Source organism: Pezoporus flaviventris, unplaced genomic scaffold (assembly GCF_033815535.1).
Source record: "Pezoporus flaviventris isolate CSIRO_AGI_PZ_B2104156 unplaced genomic scaffold, CSIRO_AGI_Pfla_v1 ptg000002l, whole genome shotgun sequence".
NCBI classification, from domain to species: Eukaryota; Metazoa; Chordata; class Aves; order Psittaciformes; family Psittacidae; genus Pezoporus; species Pezoporus flaviventris.
The window spans coordinates 52,338,096-52,364,591 of NW_026892550.1; the positions used below are offsets into that span (position 1 = coordinate 52,338,096).

The window sequence follows — 26,496 nt, forward strand, 5'->3', positions numbered from 1 at the left end:
AAGCACCCGTCTGCTAGGTTTGTAAAGTATTTTGCATACATGGTCAAGAAAGGCAGAGAATAAATAGTAGAAATTGGAATCTGGGACTCTGTTGGAACTAAGGTGACACACAGAAGCACAAAATCTTGAATGCCTGATAATGGTCATAAATGCTTCAAGATACTTTCTATTCCAAATGTTCCCACTTTCAAACATGGCTTATATAATATTCATTATACTTGTACTTGAATTGTATCTGCATTCTACTGCTTTCTCCATTTCTCTCACTCCTGCCCAGTTCAGCCTTTGAACTAGAGTGCATCTTGCACCCTAAATGAGATTCTACTCAACTTTTGTATACTTACATGGGTAAAATTCAAGCTAGAACCACAATCCAGCACTTCCATGACTTGCCTCACTTCTGAGCTCTCTGGCAGGTTAGGTAGAACAGTATTTCTTGCTGAGCTGTTCATAATACCTGCCAAGATAGCACAGAATCACCAAAGAAACCACCAACCCAATAAAAATCCTAATTCAGTGTTTTGGGAAAAAAAGCTGGGAAAGCCTTTCACTTTCAAGTATCCAAATTGATTGCCTTCTGGCACTTTAAATTTAATATAAGCACATTAAAGTACAGTATACATGATGCAGTACATTAATATACTTAGCAGATGGATAACACTTGCTCATGATTTAATACTTAGATACACTCATTTCACATCTACTGTGCAAGCACTTCATATATTTGAATCCTTAAGTCAGACTTATCTTCAGACTAGATGCAATTGAGTCACACGAGCATAGGATTTACTTTATTAGTTCCATAACCTTACTGGTATTTTGGCAAACCTGGTAATAAAAAAAAAAAAAAAAAACCCCTTGCATCTGGATTTTAATATATTTCACAGGATTTTCTTTTTCAACATGATGAAACCAGCTCTCCTAGACCTACAAACTAACTGATTTAAGACAAAATTCAGACTCTGTATGTCATTCTTTACTAAAATTCACAAGCATTTTTCATGTGAATGCATTACTAAACACTTCATAACAAATAAACCAGCTATCTTACATCTGTCATAGCTTCAAATACTTGCCTTAAAAGGCAGTCGATGCTTGGGAAGCCCTGGCAAGAATTTTATTGAATTGAGAACCATTATCAGAAATAGGACAAGGAGACCAGACCTAAGAACCTCAGACTGAAAAAAGACATCCTTGCCCTGGCTCCAGGCCAATTAATATCCCTTGGTTCCCTGGTTTGTTTATTTGTATATGAATGAAAACCACTGGAATTCATGGGTCATGGTGAAAGGCTGGGAGGATAAGGTTTGGATGAAGAGATCCTGAGCCTTTAAAGTCCTATATTAACGCATAACTTCATTCACATGAGTAGTCTGATCCGAATCAATAGGATTAGTCATAGAAGTAAACTTTCACATGTACTGGAGTATTTGGAGATATAAAAATGCCAAGATGAGGGTCAAGACATAGGATCCAGCACAAAAAAAGCTAATTGCAGAGCAGGGAAATTTTCTGTATCTTGTTAATTGCAAATTTCTGGTTGCTTTTTGTCACTTGAGGTCATTACTAAATAATGTCTGTACGCAGAAGCAGTTAGTTTTAAGAAGTGATTTTGTTTCTCAGAGAACTTATTGCAATAAAGAGTATACTCCTGAGAGATCACAGTGGAATCCACCTCTGAAAAAGGCAACAGTAACTCTGAATATATTTTTATGCCCCAACACAAAGACAAAAGTTGCCAGAAATGTAACAGTGAAGAGCACAGGGCATTGGCAATAACAGAATTATTATAAAACTAGCATTTCTGTAAGCACTGTCAATGGTTTACGCCCTTAGAATGGGATGAACCTTCTGAAATCTGTGGACATTGAGGATCAAAGATGGAGCAGGTTATTGTGGGACAAAAAATTAGGAATCAGAAAAGGCAAGACATGGGAGGAAGAAGATTGGATTACCAAATTTATAGGAAGGAGCCAGGAAGCAAACAAAAGAAAAATCTCTGTACGTATTTTAAAGGGGATTTATTTCAGGAAGAATTCCTCCTTTGGTTCAGTGGTGGTGTTCTCCAAGTGACTTACAGACAGAAAAAAAATGGTGACTTTTATTCCCCTACCTCCAACCCCCTTGCCCCCAGTTTAGAATTAGTATATTTCAAATAATTTCTATGGAATAAGATATCTTCTTACAACCATTGAGTATTTGAGTATCAGTGCTTCATTTTAAACTGGCTTCCACAAATCTACTCAGGGCCATGATCTTCTCTGCATTTAACCAAATTGCTACAATGATATCAAGTAAAAAGTCTTATCAGAATGTCCAGTACCCTCAGTTATATTCAGTTTCCCTTTTTTTATGCTATTAGTAACTCCTTGGTCCTCTTGAGGTTCATATTTTACATTGTTAGGTGTGAAGAAGGCAGTGGTGGGCTCTGAAGATGTGTCTTTTCAATCAGTTGTTGAATCTCTCATTAATTCAGTGATGTCTGAGCATAGATGTCTATGTACTCACTACTACTCCCCAGTCAGTCACATCACCGGAAAAAAGTGTCACATAGTTTAGCCAACTGCAAAAAGTCAGTAGTCCAAGCACCCATGCTCTGCCATAACTCAAAGCTGTTGTCTCTTGAAAGGAAAGTCTAAGAACTAAATTCGTTTCAGATTTGTTTTCCTGTGTCATAGAATTCAGTGAGATGTTGCTATAAGTTAAATGTATGTTTTTTAAATAAAGGATGACTGATCTCAGGCAAATTAGTCCTAATCTTCTACCCAAATTCCAGCCATGGCTCAAGATAGATTCAGGATAAAAGACAAAAATCTGAACAGCTCAAACTTGGATTCAACGGAAAGTTACTTCTGATGTTTTTTCTGTGCTAATCCCTAATTTGACTATTAGTGTTGGTCCCTTCCCCAGTTACTCGAGTACAGTTTCGAAACACTATGCCATTAGCAACTGAAGATTTTAATCCACTTTTGAAGGACACGAACTGAGTTTTCTGGGAAACTGTTGCTTGTTCATACAAAATCTTCCTGATCATGCTCAGATCAGGTGTGTATAGCAATTCTTTGGATCAGAACAAATTAATTTTTAAGCTGCCTGTAAGTATGTGGCAAAACCTAACCAACGTGGTTACTATCAGGTGCAAAAGTGCATATTATGGATTCAACTTCTTCCTCAGAGGTTTTGAGAAGATACCCTGGTTTTCCCAGGCCTTTTATCCTCACCAAAATACCAGCTGTCAGATCTCCCCCTTTCATTCTCCTTGCGATGGGCTTGGGTCTGCTTTATGTGCCTCAGAGCAGGAGCATGTAAAGACAGGCTTTCCATAGCTCCTGGCTTTGTGACTCCAGGATTCTCTTTCTCTCTCTGCAGAGGGAAATGAAGAAAAAAAGCCCAGTTCCTTGAGGGCTGCACAATTGAAAAGCTTTGAAAGGCTAATTCCAAAAATTGATGTTATAGGTCTCTTTCACATGTCTCTGTTTGAACAGAACTATAACCTCTTCTGTATGAAATTCTCAGGGAAGGAGAATGTGGTAAGATACCTGTGATATCTGGACAAAAGTAAGTTGTTATCATGAGAATTATGGAACTAAGGTGTCACTGAGCTGAGCCTCCAAAGAGTTACAGAGCTAAAAATGCTGGTGGTCAGAAGAGTGTCTCAAACCCTATCATGAACATTTTTCCTTGCCACGAGTAGAGACATTTTTCCTTGCCAATGGTAGAGAGGTAAAGAAGGTCAGTCAGGAGATACTATCAGCTAAGGAATCCATAGATCTCCTGTAGATTTCACAAGTATTCATGTGAATAACCACAATAAAATAGCCTGGCTGTTTGGGATTACAGGTCCCAGCCTTGTGTCTGCATCATCTCAACTCCATCAGGCCGCCAGCTGCCGGAGACTTTACTGCATCTTTCAGGGGCACAGATTCCTCAAATTACTGCCATAGACTTCTTGTAGCTGTCATACGCTTTACACAACCTGTATTACTTTTACATCAAAGGTGAAGTCAAGTGATTTTGTCTTCCCTATTTGCTGTGCCTGTAAGAAAGTTTAAATCTTTGATGATAATGCTGGCTATGGAGGTCTAACCCAGTGAGTACTGACCTAAGGGAGAAAGGGACCACTAGGTAAGCTCTTAATTTAACCGTCCTCTGTATTAGTCACACTTGTTCATCCTGGATCTCTTCTGCAGGGATTCCATTTTCCCCAGCCCTGCTATGCTCCTTCTTCACCCAGAGCCCTCCACATGTATGCTTCCCAGAAAATTGAACTGCTGCGTTGTATGTGGCTGCTTAGACATCAACACAAGCTTTCCTGTTCCTTTATCTTTTGAAACCTCACTGTCAAAAACAGCTGAAAGTTACACATGTGTTAAATGCTCTCTCAGTCTCACAGGGAGTTGGAAGAGATGCTGTCTTTACAGGTGAGCAGGAGTAATATTGGCAACCAGCCATATGAGATTGACAGCAACTGTCAGTAATGGTGAGAACAGGAAGGAAGTTGGAGGAGAATGGTGACCCTGGTTTAATACTGCATAAAGCAATAAGATTTGGAGGAAAATATGACGAAATTGGATTTATTATGAGCTTTTATAGTTGAGGGTGATGTTCCTAAAGGCTCTTTTTTGATAGAGCAGAAGTAAGACTATCTCACTATCTAAGTGAGAGAGAGAATGGACAGGCTTTGATGGTGGGGAGTAGTAGCACTGTGGATGAAAAAGCAGAAGGGCAGAAAAGATCTATCATGGTGACACAAAACACTTGATATTTATATATACAGGGACAAGGAAGAGATACAGGCACTTTCAAGCTTGTGTTTTGCCAGCTAGCTGGGAATAGGATGAAGCCATCTTATCTGGGTTTGACAGATCTCAAGATCAAGAAGGTGGCAATGGACTGAAGGAAGAGTCTTCCAGCTGACAGTTTTGTTCTGGGTTGGTTAAAACCTCTAAAAACATGTCTTTCTGATGTTTCTGGTTAAGGACAGCTCAGATCTAAAATTAAAACAGTCCTTGTGTTAGAGGGACAGAAACAGATCCCAGCAGGCTTTGGGAGCAGCATTCCCCTCATGAGGCAGGAAAAGGAATGTTTTTGATCGCTGAGGCTGAAGTATTTTCTGCTTGATGTGGAAGGCCAGGTGGGTGAGCAGAGATGTGGAGCTTAGAAAGGCTCTCTGGAGAGGGGGTCTGTTATAGGGTTTACTCTCCTGCATGAAACAAAGCAAGGAAAACAGGTTTGGGGAGAAGTCTTCATCCATGGTACTTACTCATATGTCTGCTTTCTGACACGTACCTACCCAACATCAGTGCTCCAGTGGTTTCTGCCTGACATCATATTTAGATAAATTATCCTGAAACAGAAGGATGATTTGTGTATAATTCCTCATTGTTATTGAGTATGGACTTCTACCCATTTAAAAAATCTTATGCTCTTGATTTTCCGTTTCATCTTGCCCTGGAGGACAGCTTGGGTCTACTGTATTTTTATGTACTTTTCTGTCCTCTGTGATTCTAAGTGTTTGAGACTTATTAAATATAAAAGCTCTTTGATATCAGCTGGAGCACAGCTGAGGATTAAGCATGCCTATCAATGCTTAGCCTGCTGCTGTCGTGTAAATCCTATGTAGGAATCGCTGATTTCCATAGAAATCAACTGTAGCCTGCATGAAACATAGCAGATGCTTTGCAAAATAGATCTGAAAGGAAGTGAAGATACCTTTTCCAATGAACTTTGTGATGAGTACAAAATCCGGCATCTGAGCAGCTTCCCTCAGGAAGCCAGCAAATAGGCATCTATAACTCACTCATCTATAAAATGCCTCTTGGAATCTTTAATGAGTGTGAGCAAGCGCCTGTCAGCTTTCTGCCACATGGGAAAAGATGGTACCAGTGGTGCACTTGGAAACAGTGCTGCCAGGCTGGGGTGCTGCACTGCTTGGGAGGGAGCTCATCACAACCACCCATGGCTGCTCATGAAATGCCCCATCTGGGCACCGAGTTCAGCTGACCCCAATTTAACCAAAAAAATATGACAGCATCACAGTCCTCGGTGTTATGATTGCAGGAGACAATATATTAATCTCCAGAAACTAAGAAATACTTAAAGCTACCAAGATCAAAGCAAACTGATAGTATTGGTCATCAGAGGGGTAATGAAATTGGGACGTAAGATGGGAATCTACTTTTTTCTGGCAATGTTCAAATATTTCACTGCCAAGATTTCATCAGCTTTACTTTATGTTTTAGTTATTTAAGTTGCCATTAACGTGTCTGTTCTGGAACTAATTTTTAGGTGGTTTACCCACAGGAATACCAGCCCATATGCTTGAAATAAAATGGGGGAGAGAGGTACGGAGAGAGGGAGAATATAGGTATCACTTTTTGCAAGTGATAGCATGCCTGTATATGATTACAATGTGTAAAAAATACTCCAAAGCCTTCTCCTCAATCTGTGTTTATGGGAAAAGTCCCATGCACTTATAAAAGAGTGAAGAGTTCTGAAACCAATACCATAAATCAGCTGTAAAACTTCATGAACTGCAACTGTGATGTAAAGCTTCCTGGACTCATGCGAGAGTCTGAGGGTCTTTGCAGCCCCTTTGTTACGTAACTGTGCTACAGGCTAGTCACTCCTCAGTGCTCATCATAACCAGACTTCTGCTCTGATTCTTAGGAAAGCTGCATGTTGCCTTAGTGGTTTCATCAGGAGGCTGATTTGTTTGAGCTTTGTTTTTTTTTTTCACTAGATGCTGATTATAAAAGATACATTGACAGAGAAATGCAGAGAAGCCATGGCAGATTTACTGCTAGCCCTCCCGTTGCTGCCATTCATACCCTTGTGAATTAGGATATGCTGGAGCAATCAGCTTTTCAGAGGCATCTGCCAGAATGTCGCTTCTTCTAGATTTGAGGCTGACATGTCTTGATTTATTGCAGTCAGGAGATGGGACCCATCAAAATTAATCACCCTCTGTTTACATCCCACCTTCATTGTTTTTTCCTGTGGCTCCTGTGATCCCCCCCCAGTTAAAGGTCTGTCTCTTCTTTGCCTTAGTTCAGAGACAGCATCATTCTTGCCAGGAGGGTTTATCCCCTTTCCAGCTGTGGCTCCACTGCCACCCCAGTCCTAGCACTGTAAGTTTTTGCAGAGGTCTACTGCCAAGCATCCATTGAAAACTGACCTGCTACATCTTCCTAAATGCTTCCAGCAGAATTGTAGCTTATTACAAATGTTTGCAATGCTGTCTCTTGAGTTATTTTTTTTGTGGCTACATAAAAAATCGTGCAGGGATTTGTATTTCATCATAGGATTTATCACATGGCACAGCAAAAAGGAGAAGGAATACTATGCTGCCAAAAATGTACATATCTTTGCAGTTACCTGCTAGCTGGAGTGAGCAGTAACTATATCTAATGCCATTACTACATGTCAATGAGATCTACTAGAGGCAAGGAAGCTATCTGAATTTAGGGTATGGCTCTCACATCAGCTACCTCTACTTCCTCAGTTTTATTGGTCTTACTTTGTTTTCTCAGTAGCTCGTTCTATGCATCTGTACTCTGCATTTTTTTAGAACTTAAGCGACTTCTTTTGGCTACCTCTTGTGCTGCTCTGAATTTTGTAGGATCCTACTTAAGCCCACAAAGGTCACTCTTCTTTCCCCATGAGCTGCGTATTCAAGTCCCATTAATATTAAATAGGATTTCAGGGAATTACATTGAGGGAGAATAAGCCTCTTAAACACCTCTTTTACCATACCTATTTTATTTCTTTGGCATTTCTCACCTCTTGAAACTATTTTCTTATTTCCCTGTCTATACAAGCATAGACCACATCTTGCCCTTGTGACAAGACTCCCTCCCTTCCCCTGTTGAGGACTCCAAGGAAGCCAGACACATGGCTCTTTGCATCGTTTTCTTTTTCACTTCCATATAAGAGATGCAGTTTACTTTCCCTCTAAACCCATTTCCATTCAGAGACTGAAATTGCTTCTTCTCTATTTTGCCCTGAAAAGGAGCATGTACTTGCCTGAAGCTATACAATGTTCTAAGACTGACATAAAGATTAATTTATTTATTAGCCTTCTCTGAGCTCTAAAAATACAAAACTTTTTTTTTTTAATAGTGTCTTTCATCCTTAAGTACTTTGCAAGTTACAACTTTAACACTGGCCAAGAAGTGCTGTGGCTTGTGAGGCTGGGCGGCCCTGCTGGAGTAGATGGCTTAATGTGGGTCCAGCTTGGAAGGACTTTCACAAAGAAGTTCAGTGCCAGTCTATAGGCAGTGAACCTGATTTGTGGCAACCAGTGTGGCGGACAGAACTGAGATTTAGTACCCAGCTTTGTGTGCTGTTTCCTTCTTGAAATGATGGTCTGAGATAGCAAGTGCCACTGCTACACATCTGAAATAATAAACAGCATTTCTGTACTCAGATGAACCATTTAGCTCCAGTCTCTGATTCAATTGTTTTTCCACCATCCAACAATGAAATGTTAACTGAGTTGAAAATCTGTTCTGAGCTAAAGATGTCTTTTCAGTAGTACTAATTGCTAACAAAGTGAAACAGAATATCAAGACAGAGGAGGATAGAAGGTCACTTGCATGCAATTTACTTTTTAAAAAATGATCTGGGGATATATTAGCCATAACTTAGAATTAAGGTACCTTACACTTGAGATTTTGAGGATGTTGCAGTTTATCATATCTGCTTTAATTGCCTGTAAATAGCCTCCAAAGATGTCTGTATAATTTCAGTATACAGTTGGCTGGATAGTACACTGGTCACAATTTTTAGCTTTGGATGAGGATTTCAAGGTGCCTCTAGCTTAGTCATTACCATTTTTGCAATGATTGTTAGTTAATATTGCCTATTTCAAGTGCCTGTGATATGAATCTGTAATTGCATAGCACCAATTAACCTTTATTTCCCAGGTGAGAGAGGTAGCTGATATTGTAATGAAGGAGTGCTTAAAGAAAGTATCATTCCATCTGGAAAATTTACAGTGGGAGAGGGTGAGAGAGAACAAGGACCCTATCATGCAAGGTAGATCTTAAAAGGTGAGCATAATAAAGGGGCTGTGTGAGCTACACACAGAGACTCCAGTTTCTTAATAGTTCCTGTTTTAAGGGGAATTACCACATTACTGTTTGCTTTTTACTCTTTCCCCCCCACTCCTGCTAACAGTAGCCTTGTGAGCACCACAGAGTAAGAGCTTTGGCTCGCATTCGCTTTGAAACTGCCACAGCTGTTTGCTGCAGGGCTGCCCCTGGCTGGTTGCTCTGCCTGAGGCAGCTCCTCCACAACAAACAGGGCACAGCAGCACGCATGCATTCCAGCAGCTCACATGCAGTGTGGAAGCCCACAGAAAACTGATGGTGGAAGCAGCTTTCTGAGCCATCACCACATGCCTGTTATGCTGGCTAGTCCCTAGCCTCTGCTATTCCTCCTGAAGTCAAAATTACCCTAGTCATCAATGTCACAGTCTTATTCCTTGGGCTTTACTTTCTTCACCATTGTTTTCTCCTGCTGTTGAGCAGGGCTGTGTAGCCAGAGATCTGGGAATATCTCAGAATGAAACATGTTTCCCTGGTTCTTCTCTGCAAGGCAGCATCATGGGTGGAAGCTCTTGCACAGGGCAAGCTGCCTGAAGGAGGGTGGCAGGAAGGGACCACTCCTTTGCAGCCCAGTGTCAAGGATCAGGATTATGTGAGAACCTGTTTAAACAGAGAAAAGAAAGAGATATAAATCCTTGCCCTGCAGATCTCAGAAGAGTTAGAAAATGTGAATACCAAAGGCTTAGGCCATAATTGAACTTGAAAACAAATTGATTTTGTGCACTTTGAAGATTCATAGCCAGTCTCATGACTTTTTTTATGAAGAACTGCCATATTCATGCTTCTTGAGCCCTTTTCATTGGTGGAATGTGTGATTTACCTTCTGGTTCATTCTCACTGCTGCAGATACCTCAAACACATTTACTGAGACAGGCAGGCTCCTCTTGCACATCAGGAGGCAGAGATTGGGTTTGTCTGAAAGTTATGTAGAGCCATGTCACGGCTGACCTGCTGGCTGGCGTGAGGAGCTCAGCATGGGGAAAGACTCCCCCCCGTAGCCCAGCAGGCACAAGGCCTCTCACAGCCACACTAGGGGGAGAGCACGTGGACCATTTCTTCTGTGCATCTGCACAGGCAGCAACACTCCCAGGGGAGCAGCACCAGGGGAAAGGAAACAAGATGACTCCTCCTCATTTATCAGGCTGTAATACGGGGGGATTATCTACAGGATCCACGAGAGAATTTAGTCAGTGCACTATGAAATAAAGTGGTGTAATTGTCAAAAATAGCATGGAGCATTTCTGTACTGCCTGCTGTGCTTCATAACCATGCACAGAGCTTCACTAACACACCGCCAGTATGTACAGTGGCCCTGAAAGTACAGCATACAGAGGGAAGATATGAGTAAATTAAGGTTTTAGTGTGTTACCACATCACCAGCTGAGAGGCAGAAAGGGAGAGGGGCACCTTCAGGCAATGCCCCTGACTACAGCAACAATAAGAGTTGCTCAGCAGCTGCTGCTGCATGAGCCTGGACATCCATTAATGCTCTAGCTCAGACCAGGAGTGTGCTTTTCAAGCGAATTGTCTGATTACGCCCTATTACCACGTTCAGGTTGGCAGTCTGGGTGCATGAGGCCTGATGTTTCCCTGCTAGAACAAAACAGGATGATGTAGTTGCAGATGAATACCCTGAAGCCTGTGAAGCAATGGAGCTGGGTCAGGAGCACCCCCAGTTTGCTTGCCAAGAGGCTATGGCCTCTGTGCACCCCTTGGTGAGCCTAAAACAGGACAGTATATATTTATGCAAGGGGAAAATGACAAGGCAGGGATCATGGCAAGAAGCAAGTATTAAATGGGTTGGAGGTCCCAGGAACTGAGGAAGTTCCTGATGGCTCCATGTGCTGTAGTATGCTTAACACAGTGAAACCATTATGTTATTTTTAGTTCCAGTTTTCACATGTGAGGTGCGAACACAGGCTTCGTTTTGTTTTTAAAGGTGTGACTCTTCTTCCGCAAGCTGTTCTAAATATGTGCCTCCATGTTTAATGTGCCAAAATAAATGTTCTGCTACATTCTGACTCTGGTTTGGATTTTGCTTCTGAGTTTAAAGTAATGTGCCAGTAATGTGTACAATGACAAATTTGATATCAGTGTTCAACAATATCAGATACGTGATACTTCATGGCTATGCTGCTTTGGCCATATTTCTTCTTCCCTTCATTAAGTTATTGGCTCATTCATTACAAAGAAAATACAGAGAAAGGAAAGTCTCAGAAAGAAAAATTCGTTTAATTCCCTGATATGAACCAAAAGCTGTGGCCAAACTATTTTTTTTTTTTTTCCTAGGGAAAAGCCCATATTCTGGTTAGGTTTCCAAAAAAAGCCTTATTTTTTTTTTCTTTCTAACAAGACTTCTCATGATGCTCGTAAAAGTCAAGCAAGTGTTACTGACTTTATTTAAAGCCTGAGCTGCTCAGGTAGACACCAAATATAGGTGAGCTCTTACAAGAGCAGCTTGCAGGATTCTAGTATTGTTTAATTTGAATACAAACCCTAGTCTAGGATTTCATTCCACAACTAGACTTAACGTGAGTGAGATTCTGATCTGGAGCCAAGCTCCACATCTGACCAAGCTCCAAATATGTCAGAATCCCAAAATACATTTTAAGTATACCGCTTGACAGAGTCCCAGAACGTCATAAAAAGTTATATGATAAATATATTCAAATAGGAATGCTTTCACAAATAAATAAGGTTTTGTGCCATTGAGTCCTTCTGCCATGCTGTGGAGGATGCAGGGTCAGGTCCTTGTTCATCTGCTCAGAATAGGTTTGCATTGTGCTTATGGACTTGGAGTGCTCCAAAGACACCAGTGAAGCGCACAACATCAATTGCAGAGATGAGATAAAGAGACAAACTTCTCAAATTCGATGACCAGACAGCCCAGCACATAATGCTGCGGTTGCTGTGCAGGAGGGGTCCACGCTGAGCACTGCTGATCCTCAGGCCAACTGCAAGGCACCCATTTGTCTGAGAGATTCGACCCTGTGGGCTCCAGAGCCTGGCTATTAGGTGCTCTCTGCATGTGGTTACCAAGCAACATTGCAGCTTCAGACCCACATTGTCCTCACTGCCACTGGATGGATGCATCAGTCACAGCTGCTGCTATCTGGAGGGAGACAATATGATTTTGGCGGAGTGTGAGAGGAAGGTGTCCATAACCAAAGGAGATTTATATATCCCCTTCCCTCTAGATTGCTGCAGATCAGATGGCTGGTACTTAGAGATAGTCTTCAAGGAAAATCCAAGGAACTTCATTCATTCATTTCATAGCAAATGAGATTACTGTGAAAAAAAGGAAAGATCCCAGATGCTTGCTCTCCTTGTAAAAGAGCAAACGCTCTTGCATGATTTTTTAGACTAGGTAATTGTAGCACCTGCCTTTGCTGAGTTGTGTAATGATGCAGCTCACCCTCACAGTGACCTTCAAAGGGAAAAAAAAAAAAAAAAAAAAAGGAAATAGCTTGTATGCAGTAATACCTATAACACATCTTGCAAGAAAAGACTCTGAAGAGCGCTTGCCTGATGGCTATATAGAGCATGTGAGAGGGTGGTGGGCTGGGACTTTACTCTGGATTCTCACACCATTCCTCTTTTACAGCCAAAAAAGGTGACTGGTTTCTGCTTTTTCTTAGCTATTTTTCCTATGGCTGGGTTTGTAGCCTGAATAGTTAGGATAGGAATTTGGTGCAGCACTTCATCCTGTTCGCTACCATAGTACCACAAATAATTCACAAGAGAAGGAAGGGACACTGCCCAGGTGAAAGCTGGTGGAAGTGCAGTGAGTCCAGCCCTCGCTATGCCAAATCTGCCAGTGTAGCCGGTATATATGCCCAGCCTGTTGACCCCCCCTTTATGCTTCTACAGAAATGTCTAGTCCTGGCCAGCAGTGCCAACTCCTCCCCTTGAGCTACAAAGAAGCATTTCTGAAGATCATGAGAGATGTGACAAGAGGGAGAGAAAAGGAATGGGGAGGGTGTACTCTCCTCCCTAACACATCCATGCAGAACAAAGGGTAATTTATCCCTTTGCTTCATGTCAGTGCCCTTAGATGCAATGCAGCCAAAAGAAGCCCAGTCTTTTCTTACTTGGCTTTCTCAGTTTTGTTATATACCTATTCCTCATAAAATAGGCACACAAAGGGTGTCTGCATCTAGAAGTGCTCCATTAATGGAGTCACCTTGCTCACAGGCTGAATGGCTTCAGAAGGACCCTTTTAAAACTGTTTCCTGCAAAACCTGGTGCAATTTACTGCTATTAAAATCTGGGTTTAAGTAAGCAAGGGAACGTGATGAGCTATGTCTAGTTCCCACCCAATTTAAAACCTGGAAGATTTTTCTGTTTGCAAAAAAGAGACCTGAATTCAGTAAGCCTTGCTCTTTGATTATGAGATCTGCTCACTGCCAAAAGCACTCAGCATCTCTCAGGGCAAGGACCTCAGGACCACGTTCAGGGTAACTCAGGGGGGCTGAGACTGTGTTCAAACGAGGCCTCACCTGATGAGCAGGAGCAGCAGCCGTGCCTGTGTTGCAATGCAGCTGCGTGATGGGGTGCGAGACACAGCACATTCTTTTCCCTGCCACAGGCATTCCCACAGAGGCAGGGAGGCTGAGAGGCTGCCAGCTGCTTGGCCCTTTGCTGCTGGAAGAATGCAACTGAATGTGAAAACTTGTCACCAGGCTGAAGCCACAACACACCTGTCCCTCCTGTCAGTCTCCTGCAGCAAAGTCTCACTGGGACTTAAAAACTCAAGCCATAAAAGCGGGATTTAACTAGCCTTATTCTAGAATGCAATATGTAACATCAATGCTCCATATGTCCCATGATGGGAATGTCCACTTAAAGCATGCTATGTAAACAAGACAACAGCTGTGAAATGGCATGAGCTGTCCCGCAGTGATTCGGAGACAAGTTAGGCAAAACTTAGGAGAACATTCCCTTTTGTTAAATACCTATGCCCAGAGAAATGGGAAGAATGTGTGATGGGGATCAGTGTCTTCTCCTGTTTTATTAAGTGGCAGAGCTGTAAGAAACCTGGTAGAAGGAGGAAAATGACTCCTCCAGCAATAAGAACAAGGGGAACTATTTCCCTTTTTCATGTTGTTAACAGTCTTGCATCTAGCCTGGAAAGATAACACGTCGGGAAGCTCCTAGCTCTCACCTTTTATAGGCCAGCAGTGTGGGAGCCCTGGAGGAATGTACTCTGGTAAATGTATAGAAACAGCTGGCTGCAGCTGAATCAGTTGTTTCCTCCCTGGAGATAAATGTTTGTCTGTCTTTTTTTCCCCTGTTTTCATAAAATCTAATTTAGATTTCCATAATGCAGAGAAATTTCCTGATATATCTAGTGAAAGCACTTATAATGAATGCAACAACAAGCACTGCTTGAAGCATTGCTTTTTCTATTTGCTGGCTGAAGTGAGAGGAAAAGGATTGTGGTTTTCTGTTTGTTCCTTTAGTAGGCTTTTTTTTGCATATGAAAACAAATATATTAATCTCAGGTTAAACAAAATGTTTTAACTGTAAATCAAAAATCTTGGCTGTTCCCTCACCCCCACTTTCCTTTATTAAACTTGGATAAATTGAGACTAATCGTCTCCAAATTGCAGGTCAAGATGCTTGACCACTCTTAAAAAAGCAGCCCAGTGGTTTGATTAATTTGAATCTAACCTGAAAATAATTAGTTCCACCAAACCTTCAGTATTGGTTATTAAAACTTCTAGCATTACAATTTTCTTCTGTTCTAGTTACAATATATGTACTGACTTTTGTAACAGACACTAAGATTTAATATCCTCCTGGGCAAATATTGACCAAGACAAGAGGTCAATATTAACCTGTCAAATCAATAAATCCAAACAATCACATTGGCAGTAGTTAATCTACTTCTGCTTATTAAAAAAGAAAAAAAAAACCAAACAGGATTATCAAGGAACTCAAAGTTGCTGAAGCTCAGAAACATAATTATTTATCAGATCATTTACAAATCTAGTAACAAGTGTTTACTTGGAACATGGAAATTAAAAGTTAAGACCATCATAAATCTTACCTACTTTGACCTAACCAGAAACTAGGAATCATCATCACACACAGTTTTCACTTGGATATTTAAAAGCCATGTTTGACTAAGGCAGCTTGTAATTTTAGTGCCTGAGTGCAGGCCTACAGGGTCAAAAGTGAGAATTAGGTGAACTCTCTTCAAAATACCTGCTCTGTTAAACACCCTGGCTAAACTCACATGCACTGAGACACTGAGAGCTCTGAGAGGGAAAAAATCTCTTGGGGAGGAGAGGAGAGATTTTATTAGAGCATTTTCTTCAAAGCTCTGGGTAGGAAGCCAAAATCTGCATTTACAAAGGTTTTCAGCAAGGAAATCAGTACAAGGTGTCCACCCTAAAGAGCTTTCCATCTGTGCTTATGCAGCAGCAAGATTTCGTAGCAATGGTTCCAACTTCCCCTAAAATCCATTATTTATGATGGCCTTGTGATAAAAAGTTAGCATCCTGCCTGAGCTACAGGGAAGTGGGCATACACCTCATCAAGCTTTCAGATAGGATTTTGAAAAGAATTTCCCACTTACTGCATTAATAAACCTATTTTGAAAGAGGTACAGTGCAGAAACTGAGACCAAATGGTCTTCTTTCTCGTCTGCAAAACACATCCTTGAAGACAATATTTAAAGTCTCTGGATCCTTCCTGTATATTTCTAGAACCCAAGCAACATCCTCGAGATGGATTATCTGTGAGCTGTCAATGCAAATCGCCATGCAAATGAGTACACGCAGGACCCTTATTAACAGAATGGCAACAAAGACTCTTCAGGAAAAGAGAGAAGTAACAGACAAGGAGAAAAGGTTCACGTGGGTCAGCTGTGGGGTTAGCAGAGGGAATTCAAGGCCTGGAGCTGAACCATCAACAACCTCTCTCCATTCTCACAATGGGGCATTGTTCAAGCATCTCAGTGATGTCCTCTGCTAATAATGGTGTATTCTCTTTGAGTAGCCTGCCCTAGAAAACATATGGATTAGACATCAAGTCCCACGTACTTTAGCAAGGGGGAAAGAGAGAAAGCATAGAGAAGATAGGCTTGCTCTTGCATTCCTTCACAGTTGAGGGCAAAGACATAACACAAAGCATGCAAGAAAATATTCTTAATAAGGTGTGTAATCCAGTCGTGAAAAGGGGAGGGAAAATACAACTGTAACACTACCGGTTTGATCCCAGCTTTCAACATTGGGATCATGGCTGTATTCTCTGCCCTTCATGTTAATGCAGTTGAAGTGGAAGAGGTTTGCAGAGCACCATTTATTTCACTTGTCAGCTGTAATCATGATCACCATCACTTGTACTGTGGCTGTGCCCCATGTAACAGGATAGGGACCCCCCTTTCTCCTAGTCCTTGATGAAATATAAAAGGCATCAATGCTGTCCTGAACAGCTTACCATCCAACCAACAGGCAACAAGCCTGAGCAACATAAAAGCAAGCAGTGAGGCAGCGCAGGTGCCAAAGAGAAGTTTATAGCATTGCTGGGCTACAGTGGATAGCTTTATACCCAGCTAAAGGTGTCCAAACAATTTAAAAGTGTTGAGCTTATTGTAAAACAAGTAATTAAATGATAACAGCTCTGCTCAGGCATGGTTCCACATGGTCCCTGAGCATGTTGCTCTCTGAATAGGGGTAAGTCAGTGGGTTCATGCTTAGGTTGCATTAAGACTTTGCTTTTCTCACACAACTCTAATCCAAGTCAGCTACAAAGAGCTGCAGAGGAGGCAGAGGAAGATGAAGTTGGTTGTGGAGGATGGAGGAGAACCCCTACAGAGGGAATAGCAGCTGCAGTTGGAAATATGGCGGCAAGTGTTGAGGTGTCAGCCTATAGCATCCACATTTTCCAGCAGCAAAACCTCGTGCTGAGAGCATAGAGGCCATTGTTACCACATGTGAGAGCCATTGCAAGAGCTAAAGGTTTGTCCAGTAGGCAGTATGTAACAAATTACTCTCAGTGGCAAAAATGAATATGCATTCATGAGCATATTCAGAAATTTGGCAATTGAGGAAAAGCAGCATTAGGAGCCACAGAATCTAAGTAGGTGGATAGATGGTGGGTTTGTCTACAGGGGAAATTTAGCACTAAGTTAAGGTGTGAACTTACACGCCCTAGCTACTCTGCACTAGCAGAGTATCCACTATGTGGATAGCCTTAATCTGTACTAAGAATGCTTTTGTAAGCACAACATTTACTACAGGAGTTAATGTAGAGAAGCTAATGTACTGCAAATTCACACCCTGGCAAGCACCATCTTGCCTGCTTCTGCTGCTTACACAGGAGCACTTTTTGAACAAGGGGCACTTCAAGCCAACTACAGTCAGGGAAAGCATTTTCAAATGCTCATGCTGTACTTGGGCTAGGCTGCTCATGCAACCTCATGTACAGCAATTGTTAACATGGATTGAACAGGGACACTTGTGAAACAAATAGGTCTAGACTTTTTAATAAGATTGGGAGGGTATCCTCAAGGAAAAACTTTTTTTCTTTGAGGTCTCCCAGAACTATTTTATATTATTAAATAACTCTTTGAATATATGCATTCTGATATGTTTTATGTGTCTTATAGGTATGATTCACTTTCATCAGATACCAAAGTTCATTTACCTCTTTGTTGGAAATGGTGAAACTGAAATACAAGTCGAATGATGTTCCTGAGATCACATCTGGAAAGGGACTCCTAATCTGATACTAAGTCCTGCTCTTAGTGTGTCTGGCTGTCATAAACCACAACTTTTTGTCTCTGTGAAGGGCAGAAATGCCTGAGACTTTGGTCCAGCTATGAATCTGGATCCAGATCTTCTAGCTAAGGCACTGCAGCATATGATGAACCTAGTAAAAACCATGTTTGCTGGAACGCATCAAAAATTACACTTTAAAGAAAGAGGGTTTTAACAAATCCCAGTCACTTCTGAAAAAATGCTTGCTTTAATCCTACTGACATTGCTGAGACCCTTAATCCTGGAATTGTCTCGCTTACTTGAGTGCATGTGGGGGAGAACAATCTGGTTCTATAGAAACAAACATACTCTTTTATAAGTGATAGGTTAAGCATGCAAAGTTTGTCATTACCATAATGACAAGAGTGATGCTCTATGAAGAATACTAATGCATCCATACTCATTCCATCACGGAGAGTATGTCACTTTTATTATTGAAAGCTGCTGATGTGAATAACACAGAAAGGATTTTCAACATTTCCTGTTTTGCAAAATAGTAAGTCACATTGTCACATCACACTGTTACATGATCTGGTAATGAAACACCATAATGCACTTGTGCATGGAAACAGAATTAAGGTTATGGAGAGTACATTAGCCCTCAGTTATCTGGCCTTGGATGGCCTAAATCTCAACCTTCTGGATGCTTTCATATCTTGCATAAATGCAAAAAGTAGCATTCAGGACTGGCAATCAGCACTGGCTGCAGGAATGTGACTGCATCTTCTGTGAAAACAGGTGAAAAAGTGGGCTTCTATACATGGAAATATTGGGCAATTATCAAGACACCCCTCCTGATCTTGACTATCTGATTTTACCCTTAGTGTTTTACAAATAAACAATCTTCCATAAACACTCAGCTATGTTCTGTTACACTGCAGTTATATATTGAAGCTGCAGTGTGCTGCTTTGCAGGGATGAAGCTGTTTTATAAGTGGATGCTCCAATAGGAAACATCTGTCCCTTATTTATGGCATGGTTTAAGCCACTGAAGTGCTGATTCTTTACTCTTTCCTTTCCCCTCTCTCCCAGTGGCCTATTCTATAGTTTGCCAACTATTTACAGTCTATCCCAAATGTCCTTCTCTTACTCCCAGGCCTGAAATTAACCATGCTACTACTCAATATGCTGGCTTTTCTGAGGCTTAGCATCTAAAGGGATGTCTGCTGATTCCCTTCCAGCTCAGGGAAGATGGGTACAGAGTGGGTAAATTCCTCAGAACTCTGAGGCAGCCAGTTCACTCAGGCAAGGAACGGTTCTGTGTGACCATATCCCATCTGCAATGCTATTGTTACATGGTTGAATTGCAGTTTCCATTATAAGCCTCATTTTCCGGGGTTTGTAGCTCATCTGTAACTGGCCATTAAGGTTGTCAGCCCAGCAATGAATATTATTCTTAGACTTTGTTAGAAAATTGGCTTAGCTTGCCTTTTTTTTTTAAGAGCTAAAATCTAAAAATATTTTTTAGATGTAGGCTGTGAAAATCTCGACAGATCGCAATGCCCTCACCAAAATATCATGGGTACTTTGACGCACACTCTTAGCCAGCAAAGCAACACAGAATGAAACTTTGAACTTGAATTAAGGTTAATTGAATATCTTTCTGCATCTTGTGTGCCATACTGCTCCATTTCTGGCCTTCCAACTCTGGTTAGACACTGTCTATATTTAGCTTTCCCACACTAACCCCATTTGGTGTGTATTTTGGACTTGATCTCACTTATTCTGCATTTAGTTTAGTTTTGCTCAAAGGCAGAAAAGGGTGCTGCTAAAGCTCTCTGCAGCTCCAAGGAATATAAAATAAATTCCACACTTAAACAGTAGTTCAGAGCATTATGATTATATACAGTTGTGAGTCTCATCCTTCCTCTGCTACCCAACCATAGGCTCACTCTCATGGGAAGGATTTCAAGGAGGAGGTACTTTCTGTCCTAGACACTGAGGCTGAAAGGAAGAAATGTACCTATTCTGCTATGGAAGAAAGTCTTCAACTTCCAGGATCCCTAAAGTTTTGCAAAACCTGGGTACAAGAAATGCAAGCCGTATTTTTGGATATCTTTTGTCTCTGCTCCAGCTCTAGCGCCCTCTCTTTTTCCTGCATCTCTCAGACAATATGTAATCAGATGGATTTCTCAAAATGCTTAATCCATTGCTGAATGTCTGTAGTGCAGAAGGGACAACTCATTCCCTCCAGAGCTCACCTGAGCTTCTCTGCAGCCACAGAATTTCTCTCTCAGATAATGTAGTTGTGGCAACCTGTGTACCGTGCTGTTGAAAATACTTGCATCCTTCCCTTGATTTAATTCTGTGTCATGGTCTGACTGTTGGATTACAAGCCCTTCAGGGCTAGGACCTGCCTTTGGTTTCCTTGCAAAATGCTATGAACACTCATGATGTTATAAATTAACAGCCAATTGCCTTTGGAAATGAAAATTCAGGTGGAATTCCACTGTAGGATTGTGACCTACTAAACTATAGCTCAAAACTCATGAAGATAACAGGGAACCTAGTGAAAATGTAAGACTGCTATAATATTCTAAAACATAACTATTAGGAATTCATGCAATTATTACTGCTCCTTTTTGTAGCAGTTTACATTTTCCCTGTTTAGTAATATGGTACACAATTCCCAGCATGCATACCAATGCCATCTAAAAGGTTTACTGCCCCTAAGATCCTCCATGTCTCTCTTAAAAGTTGCTGCCCTGATGACAGAGATGGCATATTAGGTAACAAGTCAGCTCTACTGATGCCATAGTGCACAACCCAATATATCATTTTAAAGCACCACTGGTTTTAGTTTATGTTAAAGTACTGAGCAGTGTGCTGCTGCTGAGGAGCCAGCACATCTCCTGCTACATCACTTCTGCTACAGGAGCAGTAACCTTAAAAAGGGCAGAACAGCCAGCTGGGGCAGCCAGGATTTAGGTGCCACTGCCATTTCTGACAGGGATCACAATTTTACCCTCATTTTTGCCTACATTATTCACTCACGCTGTATTAACTCATTCCTATCAGCTTTTACTGCTTTGGCTAATGTATGTGGATATCATATTGCCTATTGCTTAGCCAAGCTTGCTTCAGACAGCAATTGGAGAGAATTCAAAGAAAAGCAAAGCAATGAGTTTGCCACTAACTTGTCTGGCAATGACATAGCCAGGAACTGGGCACAATTACTCCAGGATCCTGCAGGGAGAAGTACAGCTGCCTCCCTGCCTCACATGCATAAGTAAATCACATTTCCTTAAGTAAACTCAAATGCATGATAGAAAACTGAAGCTTTCCCCCAAGTCTCCCTTTTTCTTGTTCAGTTTCTGAACTCTGAAGTTTTATTTCTTTTTGAAATGCCACTGCTAATGTAAAGGAAATTAAATATCAACATTTCTTTCAGCACTTCTTAATCATATGCTTTGTGGCTAGAACTTACGCTAGTAGTAAATGCATGTTAAACCTTGAGAAGATTACAGTGCAGCCCTGGGATTTCAAGAAAGTTCAGGGAAATAACCAGCCATTGTCTCACTGTTGTGTTACACCTACCTAAAGTGTTAAGAAACAGAAAATTAATACTGATTAATGTGTTTCTCTGATTTACTCTCAATGCAAGAATGAGCTAACAAATTGAAACCTAAATTAAATTTGATAGGAATTAAATTTATTCCATCCAAATTCATATCTAAAGATGGTAAGTCATCTCTTACAAAGAAATGAAGCAAAACGGTTACCCCTAAACCCATCTCTTTTCCAGCTTCACAAAACAAATGTAGACCTGCCCTAAGTGAGCCCAGCTCTGTGAATATAAGAAATAGGCAACTCAATTTCAATGTATTTTGCTTTTCCTTAAATTTAAAACTGTGCAGACAATAACTCTTCTTTAAGGGGAATTGGGGTCCTAGATGGAATATGAACAGAAATGCCTCAAAGAGAGCAACTGCTTGTACCAGAATATGAAGCAATATCCTACTAATAATGTGCTCTTGAACCCAGCAGTGGCCAGTACTATGAATACTCTTCTCTAGACACATTTTAATCAGGATCCTTTTGGTATTTTCAGTCTTTCATCAAAGTTTTCCAACAAGCTGTAGCGGTGAATTCAAAATACTTCTTCAGCACAACATGACTGATGCCTTGACATGAGTTTGTGCCTTGATAATTCACCTTGCTGCTTGTACTGTTCTTCATTAAGAGACAATACAGCTTCCTTTTATTCTCCCATAACCTCCGGAATGATGAGCTTGTCTCAAACACCAGCTGACAATTTAATAAAGTGAGAGACCACCACCAATTTACCAAGCCAGTGAAAAAGGTCACCCCTTAGAATACCTTCCCTTCCTTGTCTCATGGGCATATGCACCTGAATCACATTAAAATATGTTCTACACTGGGATGTGCACTCTCGCAAAAATTGTTGTCTGTTTTCTGCATGTGTAGCAGCAAGAGTAGTAGGAATGTGGAACATGCAGCATAATATCTGAACTGAAATAAACAGTGAAAAAAAAAGGTTTGCTACTCATAACTGAGGTGTAAATCAGTAGAAAAACAAAGATGCAAATAGTGAAGTAAAATCAGATTTGACATTTGTGGATGCAAAAGACACCAAAATGGATTCTCACTTAATCAGAAACTAGAAGAAATGTAAAAAGCAACTAACAAAAGAAGTGCTACATGGGTCTGCAAGGCTAACTTATTTGAAGGCAGTATCTTACTTGATTTTCTTGTTAAACTCACCTATCTTTACAGCACAAAGCTAGTATTTTTCATATGCCTTACTGTAAAAATATTTAATGCAAATAACACTGCTTTCCCATGCACATCTATTTTTTAAGCATTTTGTACCTGAGGTGCAATTTCTATCAGTATTGAAACTAATTCCTCACATCCTACCAGTGATATTTTTTCTGGCTTTGAATGGTTATGTCAGTACTGGAGTCTGATGGAGTATAATGTATGAATATGCACCATGCTGGTGCTAAACTCCAATATCACGGGGCTTATTATAGGTTTCTTTGTATACCTGCTTATTCTCATTAGTTATGACTTCAGTGTCAGCACCAAATGCCAGCCATATGACTCTCAACCTTTCCATCACAGGATCTCTTTAAGACTTCCCATCCAGCAATAAAAGAAAGACCACATAATCCCCCCCCAACACTTAATACTAATGCCTCTGCATGACACTCATCAAAAGGCAAATAGTCCACCGCTGGTTTAAACCTGGTGGAAGGCAGAGTTATGTTTGTATTTCAGGATTTAACCTACAAAACCTAGCACCATTTAAAAAAATGGTAAAACTCTTCATGACCCCTGGGAAACTGCTATTGGTACATTCCCAACACTGACCCACATGAAGAGTCCCAAAACAGAGGAGTTCAAGGCCAGCTGGTTAGTTTTACTGAGGTTTGGTTCCTGGAAAAGAAGCACACGTCACCTCCACAGCTGGAGGCTGAGGCAGTGAACTGCAACTGCCCCCTGGGAGACCTGTAGGGTCTGGCAATGAATACAGATTTACCACATGTCACTCAGTGAGGTCTGGGCAGACTGCTTAAAATCCTCACCCACGCCAGAATGCCCCATTGGAGTGCCTCTCCTCTAAAGCATCAGAAATATCTGTGCTAAAAGCCACCCCATGTGTTTGCTAGGTGAATTCAGCACTCCCCTGTCTTTCATAAAAGAGGGCAAGCAGCTTCCAGCTGTAACAAAGTCTAAATATCCTCTAAAAGCATATTTTTCTTTCCACTGCAACTGAGATACACTGCCTTTCCACTTCTCTATGCACAGACAAAATAAATATTTGTTATGAATAGCTTTGTCTAGCAGAGCTTTGCCTATTTTGCAGGATTGAGAATACAAGAAGTAGGGCTCAAAGATGGCAGAAGATCTTTACTTTCAAGAAAAAGGTTATAAACAAGCTGTGTGCTATCCGTAACACCTTATTTTTTCGTTCGCAGCTGAATCATTGCTCATGAGAAAATTTAGAGGGGACTTTGCTACCATATTTGTGGTGAAGCCACAATAAATCCAACAGGATATTCCACGCAAGGGAGAGATCCAGCGGGGGGTATGGTATAAATTGCTAGCAAAAGCAGAACTATTTCAGGGTGGTCTACTTAGAACTAATTTCTCTAGTTGTTGATTATACTGTTGACGGTTGGCCAAGATTTTTTTCAGAAGTACCTAAAGCTAGCTCAAAAGGTCATATTTGAGAACGCTATAAATGGCCCAAATTACACACATTCTGTGCTCCAGCAGCACAACCACTGATTTAATTATGAAGGAAGCATGCTGCTTATTCATCTTCCTAAAACATTTTGAAAATCTTGACCTTTGATTTTCAACCAACTGCAATGCAGTCTCTTCATCTATTCCACCAAGAAGTAAAACTCTGTACACGTGAGACTGTAAAAAGCATAAAAATGAAGAGCAAGAGGAAGCTAGTTTCCCAAAATGGTCAATCCAAGAGCAAGCTGCCAACATTACCACCTTTTAGATGCCAGCCTCCCAATACAAGAAAGCCTCTTTCAACCCTTTCTAAAAAACCCTAGCATGAAGGATGTTAGTTTTACTCTGCAGTGTCGTGTTATTGAGGGACCTTGCCAGAAAGCAAGTGCATAGAATTAGATAGTAAAGGAGAGATCAAGAGATACCACAAGTGGTGGGATCACAGTGGGGTAGAATTGAAGAAGCTGGCACAGACCCAGCAAGCTGTTTGTGGTAATAAAGGAGAGAATTACTACAAACCCTCATCCTCATTCCATGAGAGCAGTTGGTAGCTGTTAACTACATGTAGACTATAAAAGGAGAATGAGAACTGGCCACCTTCAGCCAGAAGAAGAATGAATAAAATGCATTAGGTCTTCTACATATGAAGAATCAGAAACCTATACAAATAAACTATTTCTGCAACAAGGCACAGTGCCAGCAGCAACAGTCTGAACTACTAGTCTGCTCTGACAGCAATGAGAAACGGCAGCTACTCAGAAGGCATCACCTTAAAATAATAACTGCAAAAAATCACCCCAAATCTGCATATGGAGCTCAAAATGTCTGGCTTTTTTAGGAACAGAAATACTTTGTCCATAGATAGATTGGTTTCTGGGTTTGGCTTTCGAGTGCTTGAAGGAATCCACAGTGATTTAAGAGGAGTGGATCACCCAAAGTCTATACACGATTTGGCTGTGTTACCAGAGCTTACTGCTCTTATCTCATCTTGCTTGATTTTAAGAAGACTAATTCGCAACCCAGCAGGGTACACGCAGAAAACCAAAAGGTCCAATTCCACTGTTCTCCTATTTGCATGAGCCTGCAGTAACTCACTTGGGTGAGTAGTCAGTAGAAAACTGATAGGAGACAAGGATCTGCCCCCCATCTGGAAAGTCTCATGGCAATTAAAGGACAGAGAAGCAGAGCTTCCATTGATGTTAAGAGCATTTGTAAGACCACATTTCCCCTTTTCCTGTGAAAATGTGTTTAGATATATCTGCGTATTAAAAATAAAGAAGAAACCTACCTATAAATTCATATACACTGGAATGAACTTTCTGGTGGGGTGCAGTTAAAGTAAACACTGGAGAATGGGAGAGCTGGGAAGAATGGATTTGACCAGAGCCTCGAGTTAACTGTTCTAATTCCTTCCTTCCTTTTACATTTTATTTTATTCATTCAATCAGTCTGTGTATTTTTCTTCTGCAAATTAATCACTAGGGAAAGATGCACTTTTTAGAAAGGTTAAAGTGGCGCTGACATTCTCCTACCAGGTAAAGGAAAAGTGTCCAGACTCAGTTCCAAGAAGCTCCTGATTGCTCTGATGAGCACTGAAAACACCATCATCTGCACATTAAAGGGGTTTCCATTTCCCCAGTGCTAGCTTTGAAATTAATTTAATACAAAAAGCTTTATATAACAGTGGGCCTGCCTGCAAGAAGGGCAGCATTAACCTCAACCACTATCTTTAGTTTCTTTCTCACCCTCTGTGACTCTTGGTTAATCAAGATTCTTGTCCATCTGAGTATGTCTCCCATTTTGATTACTCCTAGGAGCACTGTTAATCCTCCTTCCAAAGTAGGCACACATTTAAGATTAACTTTTGTAAGAATTCACTGTGAAATGCTCACAAGCAGCCAAGGGACTTTTCAGGCTTGACACTTGCAGATCAAATATCCTATGATTTGCTTGATGAGACTGTTCTGAATGTTGTCCTGTCATTTATGGATCAAGTCTAAACATTTCATCATAACTTCTCACGTGCAAAGCTCCTGCCACTTCCTCCTTCAAATCCCTCCTTACATGTGTTTCCTTTGAAAAGCTTTCAATGTTCCTCTGCTCACCAATAACATCTGCACCCACTTTATGGTAAAGTAATATCAATGACTTCTGCCTAAAGTAGACTTTGTGCTACTTGTAGCAGGGCCTAGTCTTCCATCTGTTTGCAAAGTGCACACATTATCTTAAAATTATCCCCTTCCTTCCCCCCAAAAAAGCAACAAGAAACTGATATAACCTGGGATCAAATTTTGATGGCAGACCATCTGGATGGGTTCTGCCAGTGGAACAGCTGAAGAAAACAGCACAATCTTCCAACCAGCTTCTTAAAGAAAGAAAAGGAAATATTTCTATCCCACATA

At 40.9% G+C, this 26,496-nt stretch overlaps 1 long non-coding RNA gene across 1 annotated transcript in view; it reads right to left on the reverse strand.

The window, feature by feature from the left end:
- The window catches only part of LOC133275491 (uncharacterized), a 39,073-nt gene continuing 12,577 nt past the window's right edge, over positions 1 to 26,496 (reverse strand). Inside the window, exons 3-4 of the long non-coding RNA XR_009745548.1 lie at positions 9,459 to 9,710; positions 1 to 457 (exon numbers count right to left, since the gene is read on the reverse strand). This is a non-coding gene — a long non-coding RNA (uncharacterized LOC133275491). The remainder of the gene's footprint in view (positions 458 to 9,458; positions 9,711 to 26,496) is intronic.